The sequence below is a fragment of the Suricata suricatta genome, chromosome 5, assembly GCF_006229205.1.
Source record: "Suricata suricatta isolate VVHF042 chromosome 5, meerkat_22Aug2017_6uvM2_HiC, whole genome shotgun sequence".
Taxonomy (NCBI): Eukaryota; Metazoa; Chordata; class Mammalia; order Carnivora; family Herpestidae; genus Suricata; species Suricata suricatta.
In genome coordinates this window covers 154,560,546-154,581,371 of record NC_043704.1, presented here as the reverse complement: position 1 = coordinate 154,581,371, position 20,826 = coordinate 154,560,546, and the positions used below count along the sequence as shown (strand labels likewise).

Sequence of the window (20,826 nt, the reverse complement as noted above, 5' to 3'; positions counted from 1 at the left end):
TGTGAGTGGGAGCCCCTCAGGACCTGCTGAGTGAGGACCACTCCCAGATCTCCAAACACACACTGGTGCTCAGGCCTTGGTCCAGGCTCTGCCTCGGCCGGGCTCCTCCCGTGTGTGATGATGTGCATCGACTCAGCTGTTAAACACTCAATGGGCGCCCCCTGCACTGCTGGTGGGAATGCAAACTGGTGCAGCCGCTCTGGAAAGCAGTGTGGAGGGTCCCCAAAAACCTGTCCATAGAATTTCCCTATGACCCAGCAATAGCACTGCTGGAGATTTACCCAGGGAACACAGAAGTGCTGATGCACAGGGGCACATGTACCCCAATGTTCATAGCGGCACAGTCAACAATAGCCAAATCATGGAAAGATCCCTAATGTCGATCACCTGATGAATGGATCAAGAAGATGTGGTGTATGTATATACAATGGAAAACTACATGGCAATGAGAAAGAATGAAATGTGGCCATTTGTAGCAACGTGGATGGACCTCGAGGGTGTCATGCTAAGCGAACTAAGTCAGGCAGAGAAGGATAGATACCATATGTTTGCACTCATAGGTCTAACAGGAGAACAGGAGAAACCTAATGAAGGACCATAGGGAGGGGAAAGGGGAAAGAGAGTTGGGTAGAAAGTGGGACACAAAACCTGAGAGACTGTTGAATACTGAAAACAAACTGAGGGCTGAAGAGGGAGGAGGCGGGAGGAAGAGGGTGATGGTCATGGAGGAGGGCACTTGTCGGGAGAAGCACTGGGTGTTATATGGAAACCAATTTGACGGTAAACTATTGTTTAAAAAAAATTTTTTTTAAAGAATACAGACTGGAACAAGGCTGACTCGGCTTTGAATCTGGCTCTGCCACTGAACTTGCTTAAAGCAAGTTTCCTTTGCTTCTCTCAGCCCAGTTTCCTTACTTCTAAAAAGTGGATAATAATAAAAATAAAAATAAATAAATAAATAAACACTCAGTGGATGTCTTCCTAATGGAAACTTACTGAGCTTCTCAGGATAAGTGGTTTGAAAGCATGGCACCCAAAGTCGGGTCCCAGACAAGGTGGGTTTGGTTGATGGCTCCAGGACGCCCAGGCCCCTGAGCTGCGGACAAGCAGCCCCCACCTTCCTCCGTGCACCTGGGCACGCTCCTGGGCTCCGAGGCTTCTGCAGTCTGGCCTCTCCTCCCTGGCCGGTGTCCCTTCACTGCTCTCCCCATCCCCCTGCTCCTGACCGAGCGCCCGGACGGCCCTCGTCCTTGCCTGTTCCCCCTTGCATGCACTCCTCCACAGCCTCCTCTGGTCCTCCAGCTGAAACACCACCTACACGCTGACGGTCCTGGCCCTCAATGGACCAGACAGCAACACGCCACCTGAGCACTGGCAGCTTCCCGGAGCTTGCCGGTCCTGCCCTGCCACTGCACACCCTCCATCCTGTCACCATGGCCACCCACACTCACGGTTACTCTGTGTCCCTGCAGGCTCCACCGGGAAGCCCTACCCACTCAGATGGCACCGCACAGCCCAACATCCATAGCCTGTCCACCTCACACCTCCTGCTGCACCCCACTACCAGGGTGGCAATAGCGGCCCTTCCAAGACCTGCTATGGGCCCTCCCCCACCGTGTGCACCTGATGGAAACCCTCCCAGAGACCCCCTTTCTCAGAGAAACCCCACAGTCACTCCCAAGGCCCACACTGGCCACACCATGCTGGGTCTGAATGGGATTCATACTGGTGTCCCTCCACCACAAAGGCTCCTCCCTGGAATCAGAGTCACACTATGGGTCCCTGGGACTCACGTCCATCACGTCTCAGGGGCACTTCACACCCACACGAGTCTCATTGGTCCTGGTGACACTTTCTGCTGGCCGCACGTGGGCTGGGTTCACCCCCACAGGCCCAGGAAAGTCTGATGCCCAGGTGAGTCCAGGGTCCTTGGAGCCAGTGTAGGGGCTGGGCTCGGTTTACACGGCGGGCCTTGAGCATAGTAGCACGAGGTCTGCAAAGGCACCGAGCATGGCTGGAGCTCTGGAATCCTGGCCAAAGAGGTGAATAGAGCCATCTGCAGCCACTCCGAGGGCTCCCTTGCCCTTCGGAAAATGGGCAGTCAGAGCTCCGGCTCCCAGGATGCAGGCGAAGGCTATGTGAACGTGTTGGTCACCCTTGGCAGACAGGTGCCCTGGGCTTGGGTGTCTTGGTGCTCAGGGGACCCAGGAGTCTCGGGAGGAAGCCCCACCTCTCATCCGAGCCCAGAGGAAAAGATTCCATCCAGGCAGCTTGCTCTCCAGAGTCACCCTGACCACAGAAAGCCCACTCAGGCAGGTGCCGACAGACAGAGGCGGGGAACCCTCTCCAGGGTTAGGTGGGCTGAGACACGTGCAGGACCGGCACACAGGCACCTTCAGGAAACTCCAGCAGACAGGAGAGAGGGGCAGGGCATACAGACCCTCACTGTCCAGGCCAGGGACAGGGAGAACCCCAGAGAGGGCACAGAGAGCAGAAGGAAGCCACAAGACCCCCTGATTCGGGGAAACCACAGATGTGTCGAGCCCATGCAGAGCCACCTTGACCCATGAGGCTCCTGTCAGATTCACCCCTGCTCACCCTGACTTTCAGAACAGAAACCCACTGGAAATGTGGGACCTGTCACAGAGCCAACTCTGGGCCGGCGAGGGTCTGCAAAGTGGACACAGGTGCCCCCTAGGTGGGAGTATCTTGTGGGGTGCACCTGACTCCGTTGGCTACTCCTCCCCCCACAGTGACACAGCTGCCCCACGCGGCATGAGCTCCTGGGGCAGGTGTGCTGCTGGGCAGGTCTGGGAAGAGGGGCCTGGTGGCATCTGGCCACATCAAAGCACACCCGAGCCCAGGGGGCAGCTGGCTGATGGTGTAGAGAGACCCCACGGCTCAGGGTCGAGGAGGAGGCAGGGGTCCACAGGGCACTGGGCTGCCTGTACTTTGTGTGCCCAGGGCGGACAGGACCACACACCAGCACCGAGGGCCTCAGGGAGCCCAGGAGGCCATGCCTGGGAGGGACTCAGCAGGAGACGCTCTCTTGTACTTGGTGTTTATATCAGGTGCAGTCATAGCCTTTGTCATGAGACCTCAAAACCTGACGCAGGCGTGTGTTCAAACTCCCCACCTGATGGCCCCTGAGGCTGGGCTTCGGACACAGCCCTGCTGCTCAGGGTCCCAGGGGCCTAAAGAGCATGGGCACCAACCTGGGTCCCTTGGGCAAGGTCACCAAGGTGCAGAAGCTCCAGAAAGGACTGCCTCCGCCCCAGGCAGCAGAGATGTCAAGGCCGGAAACCCCAACAGGACTTGGGCTGGCTGGGGGCAGGGGCCGCCCCAGCAAAGCACTTGCTCGCTGGCTCCAGAATCCCATGGGGAACTTGAGAAAAACAGACGCCAAGGTCAGCCAGGCCCTGGGCAGGCGAGGAGGCAAGGAGGGGGGGACAAGGTTCCATACTCCAGGGGGAGAGCTCCACGGAACAAGACTCAGCGTTCAGGCCCAATAATAATCACCCATCACTGCCACAGAGTCACAGGCAGACCCAACGAGGCCACACTCTTACAGTCTGGAGCGAAGGGGGGGACCTGTGCTGCTGCCGCAAACTTTACCCTCTCAGGGACTCTCAGTGCTCCGGCATCAACCCCCTGGTAGGTGAAGCAGGAAGGCGCCAGACATCCCCTGGGCCTGGGCCTCCCCTGCACCTGGGCCTCCCCTGGGCCTGCACTTCCTCACCTGCATGGGCTCCAGGTCCAGCTCCAGGAGTGCCTCAGGGACCGTCAGCACAGTGGCACAATCCCGGACAGCTCCAGAGAAAGCGGGTCCACAGGCAGGTGGCAAAGGGAGAGAGCCAGTGAGGGGCCAGTGAGGCAGAGCCAGACGCCCTCACACGGCTCAGCCCCCGAGTGCAAGGGCCGCAGCACAGGACTGACCCCTGCCTGCTCCAGCCTCCCAAGTGGGAGCCACCTGCTGGCACCAGGGTGACCCCTCACAACCCAGACGGCTGCCTCCACATGACTGATCTCCAAAATGGGCACAGGCAGCTGCCCAACACTGCCGATCGCTGGCAAGGAGCCTCCCCGGCCTCTGCCTTCAACCACAGATCAGCCCTGGGCATCCCAGGCTCCTCCCCCAAGGGCCCTGCAGTCCCCCAGGAAGAGGGATTGGGGATAGTTCTGTGTCACTGTGTGACTACTGTTTTGAGTATGGGTGTGATGCCACAGTGTCACAGTGCCCATCAAAAACCAATCCCAGGGTCCCAACTGTGGCCCCGCCCTCGGCACGCCCCCGCCCCCCATGGTGAAAGGAGCCACAGCACCAAGCCTCAGCTGCTCACCACAGCAGTGTGGCCTGTAACCCAAACCCAGCGGGGCGGCAAGCACAGCGGGAGGAACAGCAGAAGGAACAGGGCCCACGGCTTCCGGGAAGTGAGCAGGGCCCTGCCTGCTGACACGGTGGGACCCTGAAACTGCCTAGCAGAGGCTACCCCAAACCTCAGCCAGACCTGCCTGTCTGGGCGGGGACCGCGTGGGGGCTGCTGGAGAGCGGGGCCACCTTCCCGGCCAGAGCTCCCCACACCCCACACCCCTCCACCACCACGTCGCACAGAACCCACACCCCACAGCACCTCATAGCACCTCACTCCCCACAGCACACTCACCCCACAGCACCCCACACCCCACATCACCCCACACCCACATTACACCAAACCCACCACACCCCCACCTCACCCCACATGATCGCATGTCACCCCACATGACACAATCCTGCAGCACCCCAAACCCCATATCACCTCAACTTCGTATCACCCCAGCATCACTTCACCCACACCCCACAGCACCCCAGCACCTGCTCCCCACGCAGGCAGGGGACCTGTCCTGAGGGACCTGGGAAGGCGGGAGGGACTCCCCCTCAGGGACGGCTGTGTGAACCTGGTTTTGGAAACGTTCCTTCAGGGAGGACGGAGGGACCCAGGTGCCCCTTGACTGGTCTTGCTGGAACATCCATCCCATGCACAGTGGTCCCCTTGACCTGGTGCAAACCTGGCCTCACCACTAGGCCCCCAGGGACCCTGGAGACAGGCTGCAGACACAGCCCCTGAAGTGGACGCTCTTCCCCCAGCCTGTGCCGCAGATGTGTGCATGTACCCTGAGTGGGTGTGAGAGCCCCGGGGGCAGCCCCCACACCCCCATGCCCACACCCCTGCAGCTGGTGTCTCTAGGGAGACAGGGCAGGCGAGGGGGGCCAAACCACGCCAGCTCCCCACCACGTGGGGCAGCACTGGGCACCTTGCACACACGCCCTGCTGGGCACCTGGGCCTCGGGCAGGGGAGGGGCCTCTCCAACACACACAGGGGGTTTTTGGCAAGGAATTTTCCACTGTGTTATTACAGTAGCTACTACCACAGTGACAGACCCAGCAGCAAAAACCGGCCACAGCCCCAGAGCCCTCCCTGCCGGCTCCTGAGGGTCAGGGGGGAACCCTCGGCCCACATCCACCACAGCCGGGCTTTAAAGGGCTCTGACGTGGCCACACAATTCCCACTGGCAGAAACAGACCTGCTCAAGGGGGACCTGGGCAGGAAGGACAGCATCTACCCTGGACAAACTCCCGGTGGGCCGGACCCCTGGAGACCCCCGAGGGGCTGACAGAAGTGGCAGCTGGGCTGGGCCTATATTAGGCTGTGGACGAGCTCATGGACATTAGGGGCAGGACAAGGCAGGCGGGGAGTGGGACATCTCCCAGCCCGTCTCATCCTCAAGGGCCTGGGTCCCATCCTGGCTGGGCCGTGCAGGCTCTGGTCAGGGCCCGAAGGCCAGACAGTACGTGGCCCCCAGGGAAAGCCCCTGTTCGGGGCCCAGAGCTTCGCTCCCCTCCGAGCCACCAGGCTTTGGGGAAGGACACTGTCCAGGGCCTCATCCAGCTCTCAGCCACGCCGCTGGCCCCCTGGCTCTAGCCCTCCGCTGCACATCTTGGGGTCCCCGGGCTCCTTCTAAGCACATTCTGCCCCTGCCCTCTCCCAGGCTTCCGTTCCCAGCCAGGGCACCCCCACTGGGTGGACCTTCCTGGGACATAGGCCACCGGACAGCAAGAATTTTACCTGGGGGCGGGCGGTGCGACCACATCTGCTATGTGACTTACAGACCCAGCCAAAGCTCCCAGAAGGGCAGCCTGGGAGGCCAAGGCAAAGGGCTGGGTGTTGGGAACTGTCCCCCCACAGGGCCTGTCTGGAAGAAGTGTGGCAGCAGTGGGCAACCTCCTCCCCCTCTGCCCCCCCATCCAGTGCCCCTTGGACCTGAGCCCCAAGACCCTGCCAGCGCACGGCAGGCTCCCACAGTGGACAGCTTCTCCCTGGCCAGCCCATGGCCCCCGGTGCTGCTGTCCCCACCCTGGGGCAGCTGTTCTGAGCTCCACCAACGCAGCAGACCCGCACCTCCACCTCCAGCCTGCCCCACGCCTCCCAGTCCTGGCATCCACCTTGCACCAGCCCAGGCGCGCTGGGCATGGACTCTTCCCTCCCAGCCCACCCAGAACTGCAGACTGCGGCCTCCAGGCTCCCACTCTGGCAACTGGCTGCATCCCAGTCCCAGGGCAGCTCCCTCTGGTCCCTGGACCCTCCCCGTCCTGAAGTAGTGCCTCCCACCAGCCCCGCCTGCAGGGACCAGGCCCGGTTATTGTCACAGGGCGTCACACAGTGGTTTATAACTACTGGGACCACAGTGATGCCCCTCATAGCAGAAACCAGGCCAGCACCACATGCTGGCTACGGCCCACCCTCTGTCTCAGGGCCTGGTCCCTCTGTCCCCGGCGGCTCACGCTTTTCCATCTCAGGCATCAACCTATGGTCTCTAACCCTGGAGGGAAGGACCTCTCTTGCTGGGGTCCGTCCAGAGGGTCTCCAGGGCTGACGGATTCTAAACAAGGAGGTGGCATCCAGCATGGCCAGAGGGCTGTGCTGGGGCCGGGAAAAAGGAAACCACAAGCCTGGGTGCACACAGAGGCTGAGGGGCCAGGACCTGTGAGCCACGTTGCCCAAGCCCAGAAGGACACTGAGCACAGAGCCCCCAGGCTGGCACAAGTCACCCCACATCCGCCCACCCACCCACCCTCCACAGAGGTGTCGTCAGGGACCAGTCCTAGATCCCCAGCTCCTCACCACACACTGCAGATAAGTCACATTAGGGTCAGGACCCAGGGGACCCAGGGCCCCTCCATCAGGCCCCATTCCTAGCCCAGCTCCCACTCCACCTCACAGGAGGACACCTGCCTTAGCATGTCCCTTAGAGGCAGGCTGAAGGGGCTGTGGCCTCGGCCAGGACAGGCTGAGCAGCTGTGAGGAGGGCCCTCCCCCGGGCCTCGGGGACAAGACATATTGTCTGAGCCTCTGTCACTGTGGGTCCTGGAGTAGTACCTCCCACAGTGACATGGCTTACTCTCAAAACCAGCCTCCCTCCCCAGGGCCCAGTGCCTCCCGCTTGAGGCTGGGTCTATCCTATCCCAATTGTCATCGGAGGCTGCAGACCTCAAGTCAGTATTGTCCCGAGGCAGGGCTGGGCCCCGAGGTGCTGTGCAAGCACCTGGGAGGAAAGGGTATAGACAGCGCTGACCTCCAGAGCTGGCCCCCTCCTCCCACCTGCCGGCTTTGCTCCCCGGGGAGCCCCCCTCCAAGGACAAGAAGAGAGCACCGAGCTCTCCCCCCAGCAGGCCCTCCTGCACCCTGGGCTCAGGCCTGGCATGTGGACGGTGGACAGGCAGCTGGCAGGTCCTCTGCAAAGAGCCCTCCCTGTGGCCCTGCCCTCACCTCCTCTTTCTGTTCCCTGAACTCTCCCATCCTCTTCCTTCCTCCTGCTGTGCTACAGCCCCTCTGGGGAGGGGAAACCATAGAGGATGGGGAGCCAGGCTCCACACGGTGACACTCACTGCAGAGTGAATACCAGGCTGCTGCTGGGTTGGGGATGGCTCATGCCTGGAACCTGATCCAGAGCTGAGCCGACCCCTGCAAGTGCTCTGTGAGTCTGGGCCCAGGCAGGTTGCGGGCCTGTCTCCCAAGTTCAGGTGCCCAAGACCCCACACCTGCCAGGTGGAAGGCAGGTGTACAGTGTTGGGGCCCAGTAGGCCAAAAAACCTCCTGCATATCGACCTTTGAAGGCTCTGCCTCTGGGGCCAGGAGAATGATTTGGGAAGTTGTGGAACAAGTCGAAAGACTGTGAAACAACATTTGGCCTCCTGGGCCGCACATGTGGCTTCTATTCATCCTGTCTATGATTTTCTTGTTTCTTTGTAAAGAAGCATATACTTTTAAGTTTTGAATCAACTTGGGTCAGTTCCTGACACCAGCCCTCCCCTTACTTTGCTTTCTAGCACTTTGTCTGCTATTGGGAGTAAACCACAAGCCTCTGCCAAAAGATTTGCCTATTAAAAGATGAGCATCTTGCCCACGCATAACTGATGAGGGGCCTTAAGGAATTTAAATCTCCTCATAGAATTCTTCAGGCTTATCTTCTGCTTGGAGCCAGACTACTATTAGGGAATCCCTCTCTTGCAATGACTTGATAATTTCTGTTATTTACACTTGTCCTGTTAAACATGACCCTTTCTGGAGCATGTCTTCACTTCAAAGACCTTGAACTATGTAACCATTAAAGAAATGATGTAATCACCCATGGTATATAAGACGTGGCTATCTAAGTAAAATGTGGCTTTACCACCATCCACATTGTCTGTCTTGTCTGTCTTGACACCAACCCCCTAAATGGGGTCTTTCGACTGGGGTTTGTGGATTGGTCCCCTGCAGTACAGGGCACTGCCAATGCAAGGGAGGGTCTGAGGCTGCTGCAGGGGAAGCTGGGCCTGGGGCACCATGCTTCCACCTGCCACTCCCACCCCCACACCAGAAGGACCAGGAGGGAGGGGAGATTAGGCCTGCGACCCTCTCATGGGAGAACGACCCCCACAGTGGCTAAGGACAGACACAAAAGCTCATCCTTGAGCCCTCTGCCCACAGGAATCCCACTCCTGCTGACAGTGACCAGCCCACAGTCCCCTCACAGGCAGGACAGACCCAATATGCCCAGGGGCCCAAGGAGCAGGAGGTCAACCCACTAGACATGGCCCCGGCTGCAACCCTGCACCATGCAGCGTGGGCCGGGGGAGGCTAGCCTCTGCCTCAGAGCTCACAAACCCAACTGCGGCTCAACTGGGCTCCAGACTGGACTGAATGTGCCCCCCAGAACTGGACTGAATGTGCCCCCCAGACTGGACTGAATGTGCCCCCTCATACAGTGGAACGCCATGCCCCCAGAGCTCAGGAGGAGTGTCCAGCATGGAGAAGCCCCCACCCATACATCACACCAGACCAAGGAGGGGGCTGAGCCCCCAGCAGGTCAGGTGTACGAGCCAGTCTGTGTCATGGTGGGACAGTGGAAGCTGGCCCCATGTGACACTCTCCAGGCCAGAAACTCCTGCCCCCAAGTGGATCCACCGGCAGAGGGGCCTGCCTCCTGGTCTGAGGTCTGCATCCTCCCGCCCAGCTCAGGGGGTCAGCAACAGCCTGAGGCGGGGTCCTGGTCCAGGAGACGGGCTGCCCAATGCAGCCTCCCAACCTGGGTTCCTTGGTGGATTTTGTATAGGCCTGAGGCAGGGTGGGTAGTACGGGTGGTACCACAGTGCCATAGGCCATTCATAAAACTTGCCCCTGGGCCCCACCAGCCGGTACACTTCCACCCAGCAGCCCATCACATCCAGGGGGTTCCGCAGCCATGAAGAAGCCTAGAGGACTCTGAGCAGCCCAGGGTCAGCATGTTTGGTGGGAACTAGCAGTGAGACTTTGGTCGTGGCCAGAACTGCCCCTGTGGCCGCTGGTGGACCAGCCTGGACCAGTGGTCAGGTAGGAGAGCCCGCCCCCAGCCAGGAGGTGTCCGCAGGACACTTGGGTGACCAGTTGCCATGGATACCGCTCCATACCCCCATTTCAGGGTCAGGACAGGAGGCCGGGCTGGGCAGTGGGGAGCGGGGCTCTAGCCTCACTCTCCAGAGCAGACCCTCGAGCCCAGGGTCCCTCAGGGAGACACAAGCATCTGCTGCTGCCGCTGCTGCCCTGGGCCAGGGGTTGGTAGGCAGGACCCCACACATCACTAACCCGGAGCCAGTGCCCAGAGCACAGACCTGTCCTCTGCCTTCTTCCGAGGTTGGCTGGGCATGAGGTCCCCGAGAACCGATCTGCCACTGCCACTGCTGGATAAAGCCCACCCTGGCCCCAGGGCCCTTTAGGAACGCCCAGCTGGCGGCCAGCATGTGAGATGCCAGTCAGCCGCCAGCCCCCAGGCAGGCAGCACCAGGAAGGCCCCCAGAGTGACCTGCCCACCCCTCCTGTCCATCTCCAGTTTAGCACACTGCCCTCCGCAGTGGAGATGGCCATCCAGGCAGTATCCTCCCCGGAGACCCCAAGCTGCAGCCTTGGGTCCTTCAAAGCCCCTGTCCCAGCACTGAAGGCTCGGCCACACGGGGCAGCCAGGGGCCCTCAGCCCACAGCAGGACTCCCAAAAGCCGGAGCCCACCATGTGGAGCCGGGCAGAGGAGCGGGGTCTTCTCAGGGGCCCCCACCAGCCTGCACCCACCCATCCATTACTCGGGACCAGTCTCCAGAGGGTCTGGAGCCCCCAACTCTCAGGGTTCCCTTCTTGGGAGGAGGCTTGTCCAGCTGGGCCCCACCAGCCAGCACTGGTCGTGGGTGCACAGCCAGCAGGGCTCCAGGCACCCTGTTCCCTCTGGTGCCCAGGGCTCTGCACCACACACCCCGGGCAGGAAGCAGATAAGGGCCAGGCAGCAAACCCCCTCCTGCCTCCCCTTCCCGCCCAGCCCCACTACTCCACACCCCTCACTGTGCTCAGGCCTGGGAGGTTTTCAGGTACTTTACCTTAAAGCTGGGCATTCCCTCCATGGGTGTCCCTGAAATTTCTCTCCTGGGCTGTGAGCACAGGGGGCACACGCAGCCCTGGGGGTGTGAAGACGTTTGCACACATGCAGTGGGAGCTGTGTGTGTCCGTCAGGGCCCCTTCCTGGAGGACGAGGCACTCTAGCTGCATGTGGAGAGGAGTAGCATCCAGGACTTGTCGATGGGGATGCAGGAGCTGGCAAGGATGCCCCCTGGAAGGATGAGGAGCCTTAGAGGAGAAATCCTGAGGGGTCTGAGGCCCTGGACCTGCAGCAGGGCTCAGTACTGAGCTGGTGCTCAAGACAGGGCTGGGCTCCCTGTGGTCAGGAGCCCTGGACTCAGATAGTGATGGAGGGGACAAAGCGCACACGGGTACCCAGATTTGCAAGGTCCAGGCCCAGAGGAGCACCCCAGCCCTAGAGCCCCCATAGCGTAGGGCACCACCATGCCAGTGCTCCTGCCCCCAGGCAGGGGACAAAAGCCCCACTTTCCCAAGTCCCTGAGGTCAGCACCCTGAAGCTTCTGTGCACACAGGCCTCACCCCATCCACAGAGCCAGATGTAGCCATTCTGGGGGCGCATCCCAGGGATCCCCATGCAGCCCTGAACGAGGACACACTCCAGCCAGGACACACTGCTCGGCCAACAGCCTGGAAGAGGACACTGCTCCTCCCCTTCAACCCAGAAGACGACAGCTTCCAGATCTCACTCCGCAGCCGCACAAGACTGACCACTGAGAAGGCCTTTACAGTGACACCCCCTCCACTCCCCATTCCAGTCCTAGAGCCCAGCAGCCTCAGGGTGGCACACACACTCACCACAGTCAACCTCCTGGTCCACCCTTCCAGGGGCGGTTGCTGCTCTCCCCTCATCTCAGCTGGAGGGACCCCTCAGGACCCTCCAGCTCACAGGCATGGCACCCAGGACCTCGACCCACAGCCACCCCACTCCCCAGCAAGGTGAGCCCAACTCTCCACAACCAAACCTGGCCACATGGAAGTCATGAGCCCAATGCTCCCTGGTGCCATTTTGAACTGGTGGCCAGAGGCTGAAGGGGACTGCAGGCTGCTGGCTTAGCTCTTACAGGACTGCATCACATGGTCTGCATGAGGCAAGCCACCCCAGCTCCCACCTGAGAGCCATCCCCCCCATGACTTCCTGGCACGGCCCAGTCTCTTTTCCAGCTGGGTGGCTCCAGGACCCACAGCGGCCAGTGAGAAGTACTTAGGAAGAAGGGCGCTTCCAGAGTATACTTTTCTGGTTGCTTTCTGCATTTCCTGGGACCTGAGAGCCATCCCCCCCACGACTTCCTGGCACGGCCCAGTCTCTTTTCCAGCTGGGTGGCTCCAGGACCCACAGCGGCCAGTGAGAAGTACTTAGGAAGAAGGGCGCTTCCAGAGTATACTTTTCTGGTTGCTTTCTGCATTTCCTGGGACACAGTTGCAATGCCCAGAGATAAGCAGCTCCTTTGTCCATGTCCTGAACACCAGGTCAATAATACAGCTGGAACCTTGGTCCCTGGTGGTGTTGAGAGATTCCTCTGTTCTCATGTGGCAGGATGAAGCTGGTGCAGCAGGGCTTCTATTATAACCTTCCTGAGAGATCCCGGTGGAGGTGCTTCCCAGCCCCCACCCCCACTGGACCTGACTGATCCCCACTGAAGAGAGTCCTAGGCTCTGTTATGCCCAAGTTTCCAATATCACCCCACAAGAAACCAGAGACTTCCAGGGAGACCGAGTCACGCATGCAAAAGCAAAGGGCTTTATTATGGGCTTAAGCTCGGGCTCACAGACTCCACCAATCCACTGGCCACATGGAGAGAGCCTGAACATGGCGGTGTAGGGGCTTTTTTAGGAAGGGGGCATTACAAGAAATGGCGACACAGGTACAGCGATTCATTCCCTACACCCCTATCAATACTGGCAGTAGTGAGAGCCAATCACAACGTTTAGAGTATCGACGAATCAGAGACTGGGCCCAGGACCTTCATGTACGGGGTGACTAAGACCCTCACATCGGGCGGTGCGTGACCTTCTTTACTCACCTGGGGAGGCTGCTGGGAACTCTGTGAGCAAGGTATCCAGCCCCAGTTTCCATGAGGCTTTATGGCTCCATGTTCCATAAAGTCAACCTTAGTCCCTTAAAGCTGTCAGGTCATATGTGAGTCTATGCATGACTCTCAAACAGGACATTCCAGTCAAAGCCTTGATAAAATAACCAGTATTTCTAATGGTGTCCTACTATAAAATGAACAGATTCTTATTGAACTTATGCAAACAATTGTAATTGCCATGAAAGAAAGAATACTCACTGAGTTTTTTAATTTCTGATGGTTTAAGTAGAGAGAAAAGATAAATGCTCTAGACAAAAAAAATACTTTATAAAATTTCTAAATATCACAGATATTTTAAGAGAAAGTTTCTTAATCTGGATAAGTAAACATTAAAGGACCAGCAATGTTTCTGACAAGACTTACAAAACTATAATTTTTATAATGCAGATTTTAGCTCTGGCTATTTCTACCTATTTTAGTACTAACCTAATAGAAGTCCTCTCTACTACTTCGCTTGACGAAGAAACACGTTCCGTGACACAACCTAAAGTCTGGAGCAGTATTGCTATAGCAGCCAATCTGATGTTCGGTGGAAGAGTCGCAGCTTGAGTGTGTTTCTTTTGTCTGGGCGCAACTTCCATTGTTGCCCTTCTGGGTTGATGCAGCCTTTAGGGACATATGGTCTTATGATCCACGTTTTAAAGAGGCACATCCGTCAGGTCTCCTCAGAAGCAGTGTACCTGGGCCAGGATCTCAGCACAATCATGAAGCAGGGAGTCTGCACTGGGATTGGGTAGGAGCATGGCCGGATTAAGTGAAGAGGAGGCTGGAAAAGAATTCTATCCTGGTTGAGTAGCAGTGTCTGGTAATGAGTTATTCTGCTAGTCTCACATAAGTGTAGTGAATCCAGGCTGCTATTCCATACACTTTTGAGGCAGTTGGAGTGGTCCACAGAATGTTGTAAGGTCCTTTCCACCTCGGCTCAAGATTTTCTTGCTGATGGCGTTTGACATAGACCCAGTCACCAGGCCAGTACCGGTGAGGCTCTGGAGGTGGACTTAATTCATAGAGAGCACATAATTTTTGCCATACAAGTTCGTGAGACCATTGATTAGCTCAGATTTCCTGCAACAGTTTGTTTTCCTCTATGTCCATTAGGGCTGCTGCCTGGAGGTTTGGGATAATAGGGGCAGGTTTTCCATACATAATTTCAAAGGGAGTTATACCCATTTGGTAGGGAGAGTTTCACACCCGATACAGGGCGAAGGGAAGGAGGGCTACCCAGTCTCCGCCAGTCTCTAAGGTCAATTTAGTTAAGGTCTCTTTTAGAGTTCTATTCATTCTTTCTACCTGTCCTAAACTTTGGGGTCATTATGCACAATGTAATTTCCAATATGCCCCAATGAACTGTGTGATTCCCTGACTTACCTTAGACATGAACACTGGTCCGTTATCTGACCCTATGAGCTGAGGAAAACCATACTTTGGCAGCATCTCTTCCCATAATTTCTTTGCCACAATAGTGGCTGTCTCGCTCTTGGTAGGAAAGGCCTCACTCCATCCTGAGAAAGTATCTATAAAGACTAATAGATATTTATAGCCATACTTGCCTGGTTTTACTTCAGTGAAGTCAATTTCCCAGTAGGCCCCTGGCCTCCTACCTCGAAGGTGTTGGCCCGGGCTTTTGGGATTTGGATTGGCATTAGTGAGTTGGCATGTCTTGCACGAGGGAACAATTTCTTTAATCTTGATGTGTAAGTCCTTGGTGGTTACCTCAGATTGTCAGACCACATCCAGCATTCTCTTCGCCCCCATATGGGTGGTCCGGTGTATTTTATGTAGTATCTTTTCTGCCTAGGCTTCAGGGAGGATTAATTTCTCATCTGAGTCCCTCCACCATCCTTTGAAGAATTTGCTCATGGGTTGTCCTTGGGCCCATTTGGCTTCCTCCTCAGTATATTTTGGATTCTCAAGTAGGTTGGGGTCCCCGGGGTCTGGGAGAACTACAGGCAAGGCATCGATGGGTTCGAGGGCTGTTCCCTTGGCTGTTTTATCAACCAGGTTGATTATCTTGGCAACGGGGTGATCTTCTTTCTGGTGACCATGGCAGTTAATAATGGCCACTCTTTTTGGTAGCCATGGGGCCTGTAGCAGGTCCATGATTTCTTGTTTGTTTTTAATAGTCTTTCCCTCTGAAGTCAGGAGACCCCTTTCTTGAAAATAGCTCCATGCACATGGGCCATTGCAAAAGCGTACCTGCTGTCTGTATAGATGTAGACTCTTAAGTCTTTGCCCAAAGTTAGTGCTTTGTTTAGTGCAATTAACTCAGCCCACTGGGCTGAATTCCCTGGAGGTAAGGGTTGGGCCCAAATTACCTTATTGTTGGTAGTCACAGCCACACCTGCTTTTCTTTTTCCATTCCAAATGAAGCTACTCCCATGTGTAAACCAGGTATGGTCTGTGTTTTGAAGAGGCACATCCATCAGGTCTCCTCGAAGCAGTGTACCTGGGCCAGGATCTCAGCATAATCATGATGTGGGGGGCTCTGCATCGGGATTGGGTAGGACCATGGCCAGATTAAGTGAAGAAGGAGCCTGGAAAGAATTCTATCCGGATTGAGTAGCAGTGTCTCGTAATGAGTTATTTGGGCATTGCTGAGCCACTGGTCAGGTGGTTGTTTTAGAACCCTCTCGATTGCATGAGGGGTGGTCATGGCAAGAGCTTGTCCCAGAGTCAATTTGCCGGCATCATTAACTAAAGACGGCACTGCAGCCACTGTCCTTAAACAGGGGGGGCCATCCGGCCACTATTGTGTCCAACCATTTGGACAAGTAAGCCACTGGCGGTTTCCAGGGTCCTAGCTTCTGGTTCAGCACACCCTTGGCCACGCCTTTACTTTCATCCACAAACAGGTGGAAAGGCTTAGAAATGTCAGGAAGCCCTGTGCTGGTGCCATGTATACTCTGGAGTCCGTCCAACAAGAAGAGACGTGACCCAGTCTTCCCGTCTACCTAAAGGGGATACACTGTTGCCACCAGTGAAACCCCCTGGACCAAAGGAGTCAAATTCTGATTGATCCCCTTGGCCTTCTGGGCTTCATACACAAACTGTGTGGACCAAGTGGAAAACTCCCCTCTCGGTCCCCTGGGTGTGCCAATCAGAATACTCCTCTCTCGGCCCCCCTATGTCAGTGGGTCCGAGAAGTCTCTTGGAATCCACAGCCTTGAGCTTTCATGGTGCGTCCATCTGGTTCCTTTGAGGCCCCACAGAGGCCACCTCCTGCCTAGGCCCTGCGCACACAAACACAAAAACAGACAAACAAAAGATGACTTAGAACCAGAAAGACAAGAAAAAGAGAAATGAGTGCAATCACCAGCCAGCTATTAGGCCCAACGTGTCGGGGTCTCAGGACCTCGGGGGGGTTTCCAGCCAATGCACCATATGTTATGCCCAAGTTTCCAATATCGCACCAAAGGAAATCAGAGACTACCAGGGAGACCGAGTCACACATGCAAAAGCAAAGGGCTTTATTACGGGCTTAAGCTCGGGCTCACAAACTCCACCAACCCGCTGGCCATGTAGAGAGAGACCCGAACAGGGTGGTGGTGGCGAAGGGGCTTTTTTAGGATGGGGGCATTACAAGAAATGATGACACAGGTACAGCGATCCATTCCCTACCTCCCTATCAATACTGGCAGTAGTGGGAGCCAATCACAAGATTTAGAGTATTGACCAATCACAGAGAGAGCCAAGGACCCTCACGTAGGACGTGAATAAGACCCTCAAGTAGGGCGGGGCATTACTAGCCTCCATCTTTAAGCTCACCCCTAGAAAGGTTAAAGGTGTTAGCTGGACTCTCCTGATTGGGTGCCACAAGAGTTGTCCCTCCTTCCCTGAGCAATGTGTGCCCTTCCATTGGCCAATGATACTGAGAAGCCAGCAGCTGGCCTTTAAATTCAGGGGAAGCCTGGATCAGACCTGCGTCCTTACACCTCAACCCCACTGGTTCTTACTGATCCCCAAGGAGCTGTGTCCCAGCCCCTACCCCACTGGTCCCAACCAATCCCCATGGAGATGCGTCCCAGCCCCCACTCTCACTGGTCCCGACTGACCCACATGGAGATGCATCCCAGCCCCCACCCGCACTGGTCCAGACCAATCCCCTTTGAGAAGCGTCCCAGCCGCCCCCCCTCAACTGGTCCCAACTGATCCCTGTGGAGCAGCATCCCAGCCCCCACCCCACTGGTCCTGAAGGAGGAGTGTCCCAGCCACCACTCCCATTGGGACTATGTCTTGGGCCCCATCCCATCTCTCCAATCTCAGGCTGCCCCCCGCCTGCTCATGTGCTGTGGGTGCCCCAGGGAGGCTGCCTGCCAGGGCAGGGCAACAAGGACACAGGCACACCAAACAAAAGACAGGGCCGTGCCGGGACAGGTATCACACAGGTGCACACATACCTGTGTTCACCATCACAGAGAAACAAGAACGGATGTTTATTTGAACTTACAGATTACATGGCGCTATTTTCTTTTCTGTTGCATGAATGTTGTTCTTTCATCAAACAGGACTATTTGCAGTTAGGACTATTTATGTGGGATGTTGGAAATGCCTAACTGTATTTTTAAAATGTCTTTTCTGTCCTGACAGTGATTCATTCAAACTCCTTTCTTCAACTCTCAAGAGCTTTTTCACACTTTGTAGACTAAATGCATAAATGCAAGATTTAGTAAAAGGAGAATGTAACTACAAAAGGACCAGTTAATTTTTTTAATGTTTTAAAATTTATTTTTTTTGAGAGAGAGACAGGATGGGAGCAGGAAGAGGCAGAGAGAAGGAGACACAGAATCTGAAGCAGATTCCAGGCTCTGAGCTGTCAGCACAGAGACCATTGCAGGGCTTGAACCTACAAACAAATTGCAAGATCATGGCCTGAGCCAAAGTCAGGCCCTTAACCAACTGAGTCATGCCAGCACCCCAATAATAGGGCTAATCAAACAGATAATACTTACCTTTAATGGATGTAATAAAAATGTCTCCATCCCACAATGCAGTAGGAGATTCTCCTGTGGTTCCTTGTTCCAGCACATTCCTATGCAGCCCCAGCGGCCTGGGGCCCTCCCTGCTGTGTCCTCTGTGGCAGCCAGTCTGACAGCACTGATTCCCGGGGCATCTAGAGTGAGGATGTCGAGCTCCTCAGCCAATGCGTGTGAGCGGGAGCCCCCCAGGACCTGCTGAGTGAGGACTACTCCCAGCTCTTCAAACGAACACTGTTGCTCAGGCCCTCCCATGTGTGATGATGCGCATCGACTCAGCTCCCTGTGCCTGGGGTGCCTGCCGCTGATAAACACTCAACAGACCCCTCCTGCACTGCTGGTGGGAATGCAAACTGGTACAGCTGCTCTGGAAAACAGTGTGGAGGTTCTCAAAAAACTACCATTAGAACTCCCCTATGACCCAGCAACAGCACCGCTAGGGATCTACCCAAGGGATACAGGAGTGCTGATGCATAGGCGCACATGTACCCCAATGTTCATCGTGGCACTGTCAACAATAGCCAAACAATGGAAAGAGTCTAAATGTCCATCTCCTGATGAGTGGAGCAAGAAGATGTGATTTATCTACAAAATGGAGTACTATACGACAATGAAAAAGAATGAATTCTGGCCATTTGTAGCAATGTGGAAGGACTTCGAGGGTGTCATGCTAAGTGATATAAGTCAGGCAGAGAAGGACAGATACCATATATTTGCACTCATAAGTGTAAGAGGAGAAACTTAACAGAAGACCATGAGGAAGGAAGAGGGAAAGAGAGTTGGGGAGAGCGAGGGACACAAATCATGAAAGATTATTGAATATTGAAAACGAACTGAGGGCTGAAAGGGGAGGGGCAGGGAGGGAAGAAGGTAATGGTCATGGAGGGGGGCACATGTAGGAAGAAGCACTGGGTGTTATATGTAAACCAATGTGACAATAAACTATTGTTAAAAAAATTTCTTTTACAAAGGAACACAGACTGGAACAAGGCTGACTCGGCTTTGAATCTGGCTCTGCCACTGAACGTGCTTACGACAAGTTACCTTTGCTTCTCTCAGCCCAGTTTCCTCACCTCTAAAATGGGGATAATAATAAAAATAAGAAAAAATAAATAAATAAATAAATAAATAAATAAATAAATAAATAGTCCTGAGCTGCAGACAAGTGGCCCCTGCCTTCCTCTACGCACCAGGGCACACTCCTGGCCTCCGAGGCTTCTGCAGTCTGGCCTCTCCTCCCTGGCCGGTGTCCCTTCACTGCCCCCGCCCTCCCCTGCTCCTGACCAAGCACCCGGACAGCACTCGTCCTGGCCTGTTCCCCCTTGCACGCACACCTCCACAGCCTCCTCTGGTCCTCAGGCTCAAACCCCACCTACACACTGACGGTCCTGGCCCTGGATGGATCAGACAGCAACATGCCACCTGAGCACTGGCAGCATCCCGGAGCTTGTTGGTCCCTGCCCTACCACTGCACACCCTCCGCTCAGTCTCCATGGCCTCCCACACTCATGGTTATTCTGTTTCCCTGCGGGCTCCACCTGGAAGCCCTACCCACTCAGAGGGCACCGCACAACCACCGTGCATGGCCTGTCCACCCCACGCCTCCTGGCACACCCCACCACCCGGGGTGGCAACAGCGGGCCTTCCAAGACCTGCTCTGGGCACTCCCCCACCCTGTGCATCTGCTGGAAACCCACCCAGAAGCCCCCTTTCTCAGAGAAAACCCAACAGTCACTCCCAAGGCCCACACCTGCAACACCACACTGACTCTGACTGGGACTCTTAGTGGGGTCCCTCCACCCTGAAGCCTCCTCCCTGGAATCACAGTCACCCTGTGGGTCATCTGCATGGAAACCTCGGGGGTCACACAAACCCCAACACCAGGGGCCCGGGGATGCCCGTCACCACCCCCTCACATCCTCACACTTGGAGATCCTGGGGGCAGCCCCTCACTGCAGTCCACCATTGGCCAGTTGCAGGGAGTGGCAGTCAGGAAAATTAAACCAACCATCTGACACATTTCAAAACAGTGTTCCAGAACATTCTTAAGCTTCTCAGGGAAAAAACAACCCAGAGGAGTCAATAAAGTTACTGGGCTCAATAAAATACAGGAGATATTCACCTTTAAGGCTCTTCCCAAGAGCCCAGGAGGGCTCTGCTGTGACCAAGGCCAGAAGGACCTGAACAGCCCTCCCAGCAGGGGCTCCTTCTCCGTCCTGAGCATAAGCTGTGCATCTGCTTCAGCAGCAAAACCGGCAGGAAACACTGCAGACAGAAGATAAGTGTAAGACGTCCCCACATTCCCATAAGGTTGGAGCCTGCGGCCTTGCATGTACCAAAAACAGGACCTGAGTCTGTGACTTTCTGGAGTGTTCTTCGTCATGAAGGTCTATAACTCTTCGTGTGAGAAACCTCCACACAAAAGGTTGCTTCCTGAGCGAGTGTGGGGCCCAGCAGCTGCCTCACTTGGGCTCCAGTAAAACTCTTGTTTCTTTCAGAAATTCTAAAAGGCAGGAGGAGTGCCTGGGTGGCTCAGTTAAACATTCGACTTCACTCAGGTCATGATCTTATGGTGTGTGGTTTCAAGCGTCACATGGGGTTCTGTGCTGACAGCTCAGAGCCTGGAGCCTGCTTCAGATTCGGTGTCTCCCTCTCTCTCTGCCCCTCTTCCCTTCCTCTCCCTCCCCCTCCCCACTTGCACTCTGTCTCTCTCTGTCTCTCAAAAATGCATAAACATGAGAAATTCTAAAAGATTTGTTCATTTTGCAATTGACAACTTCGAAATAAGCAAAAGGAGATCAGA

At 56.0% G+C, this 20,826-nt stretch overlaps 1 long non-coding RNA gene and 1 gene segment (V, D, J or C); one reads left to right on the top strand and one right to left on the bottom strand.

Annotated features, from left to right (window-relative positions):
• The window catches only part of LOC115292453, a 494,271-nt gene that overhangs the window by 401,068 nt on the left and 72,377 nt on the right, over positions 1–20,826 (top strand).
• Positions 13,373–20,826, bottom strand: part of LOC115292462 — a 40,149-nt gene continuing 32,695 nt past the window's right edge. The window contains exons 2-4 of the long non-coding RNA XR_003909009.1: positions 20,146–20,288; positions 18,000–18,160; positions 13,373–16,280 (exon numbers count right to left, since the gene is read on the bottom strand). This is a non-coding gene — a long non-coding RNA (uncharacterized LOC115292462). The remainder of the gene's footprint in view (positions 16,281–17,999; positions 18,161–20,145; positions 20,289–20,826) is intronic.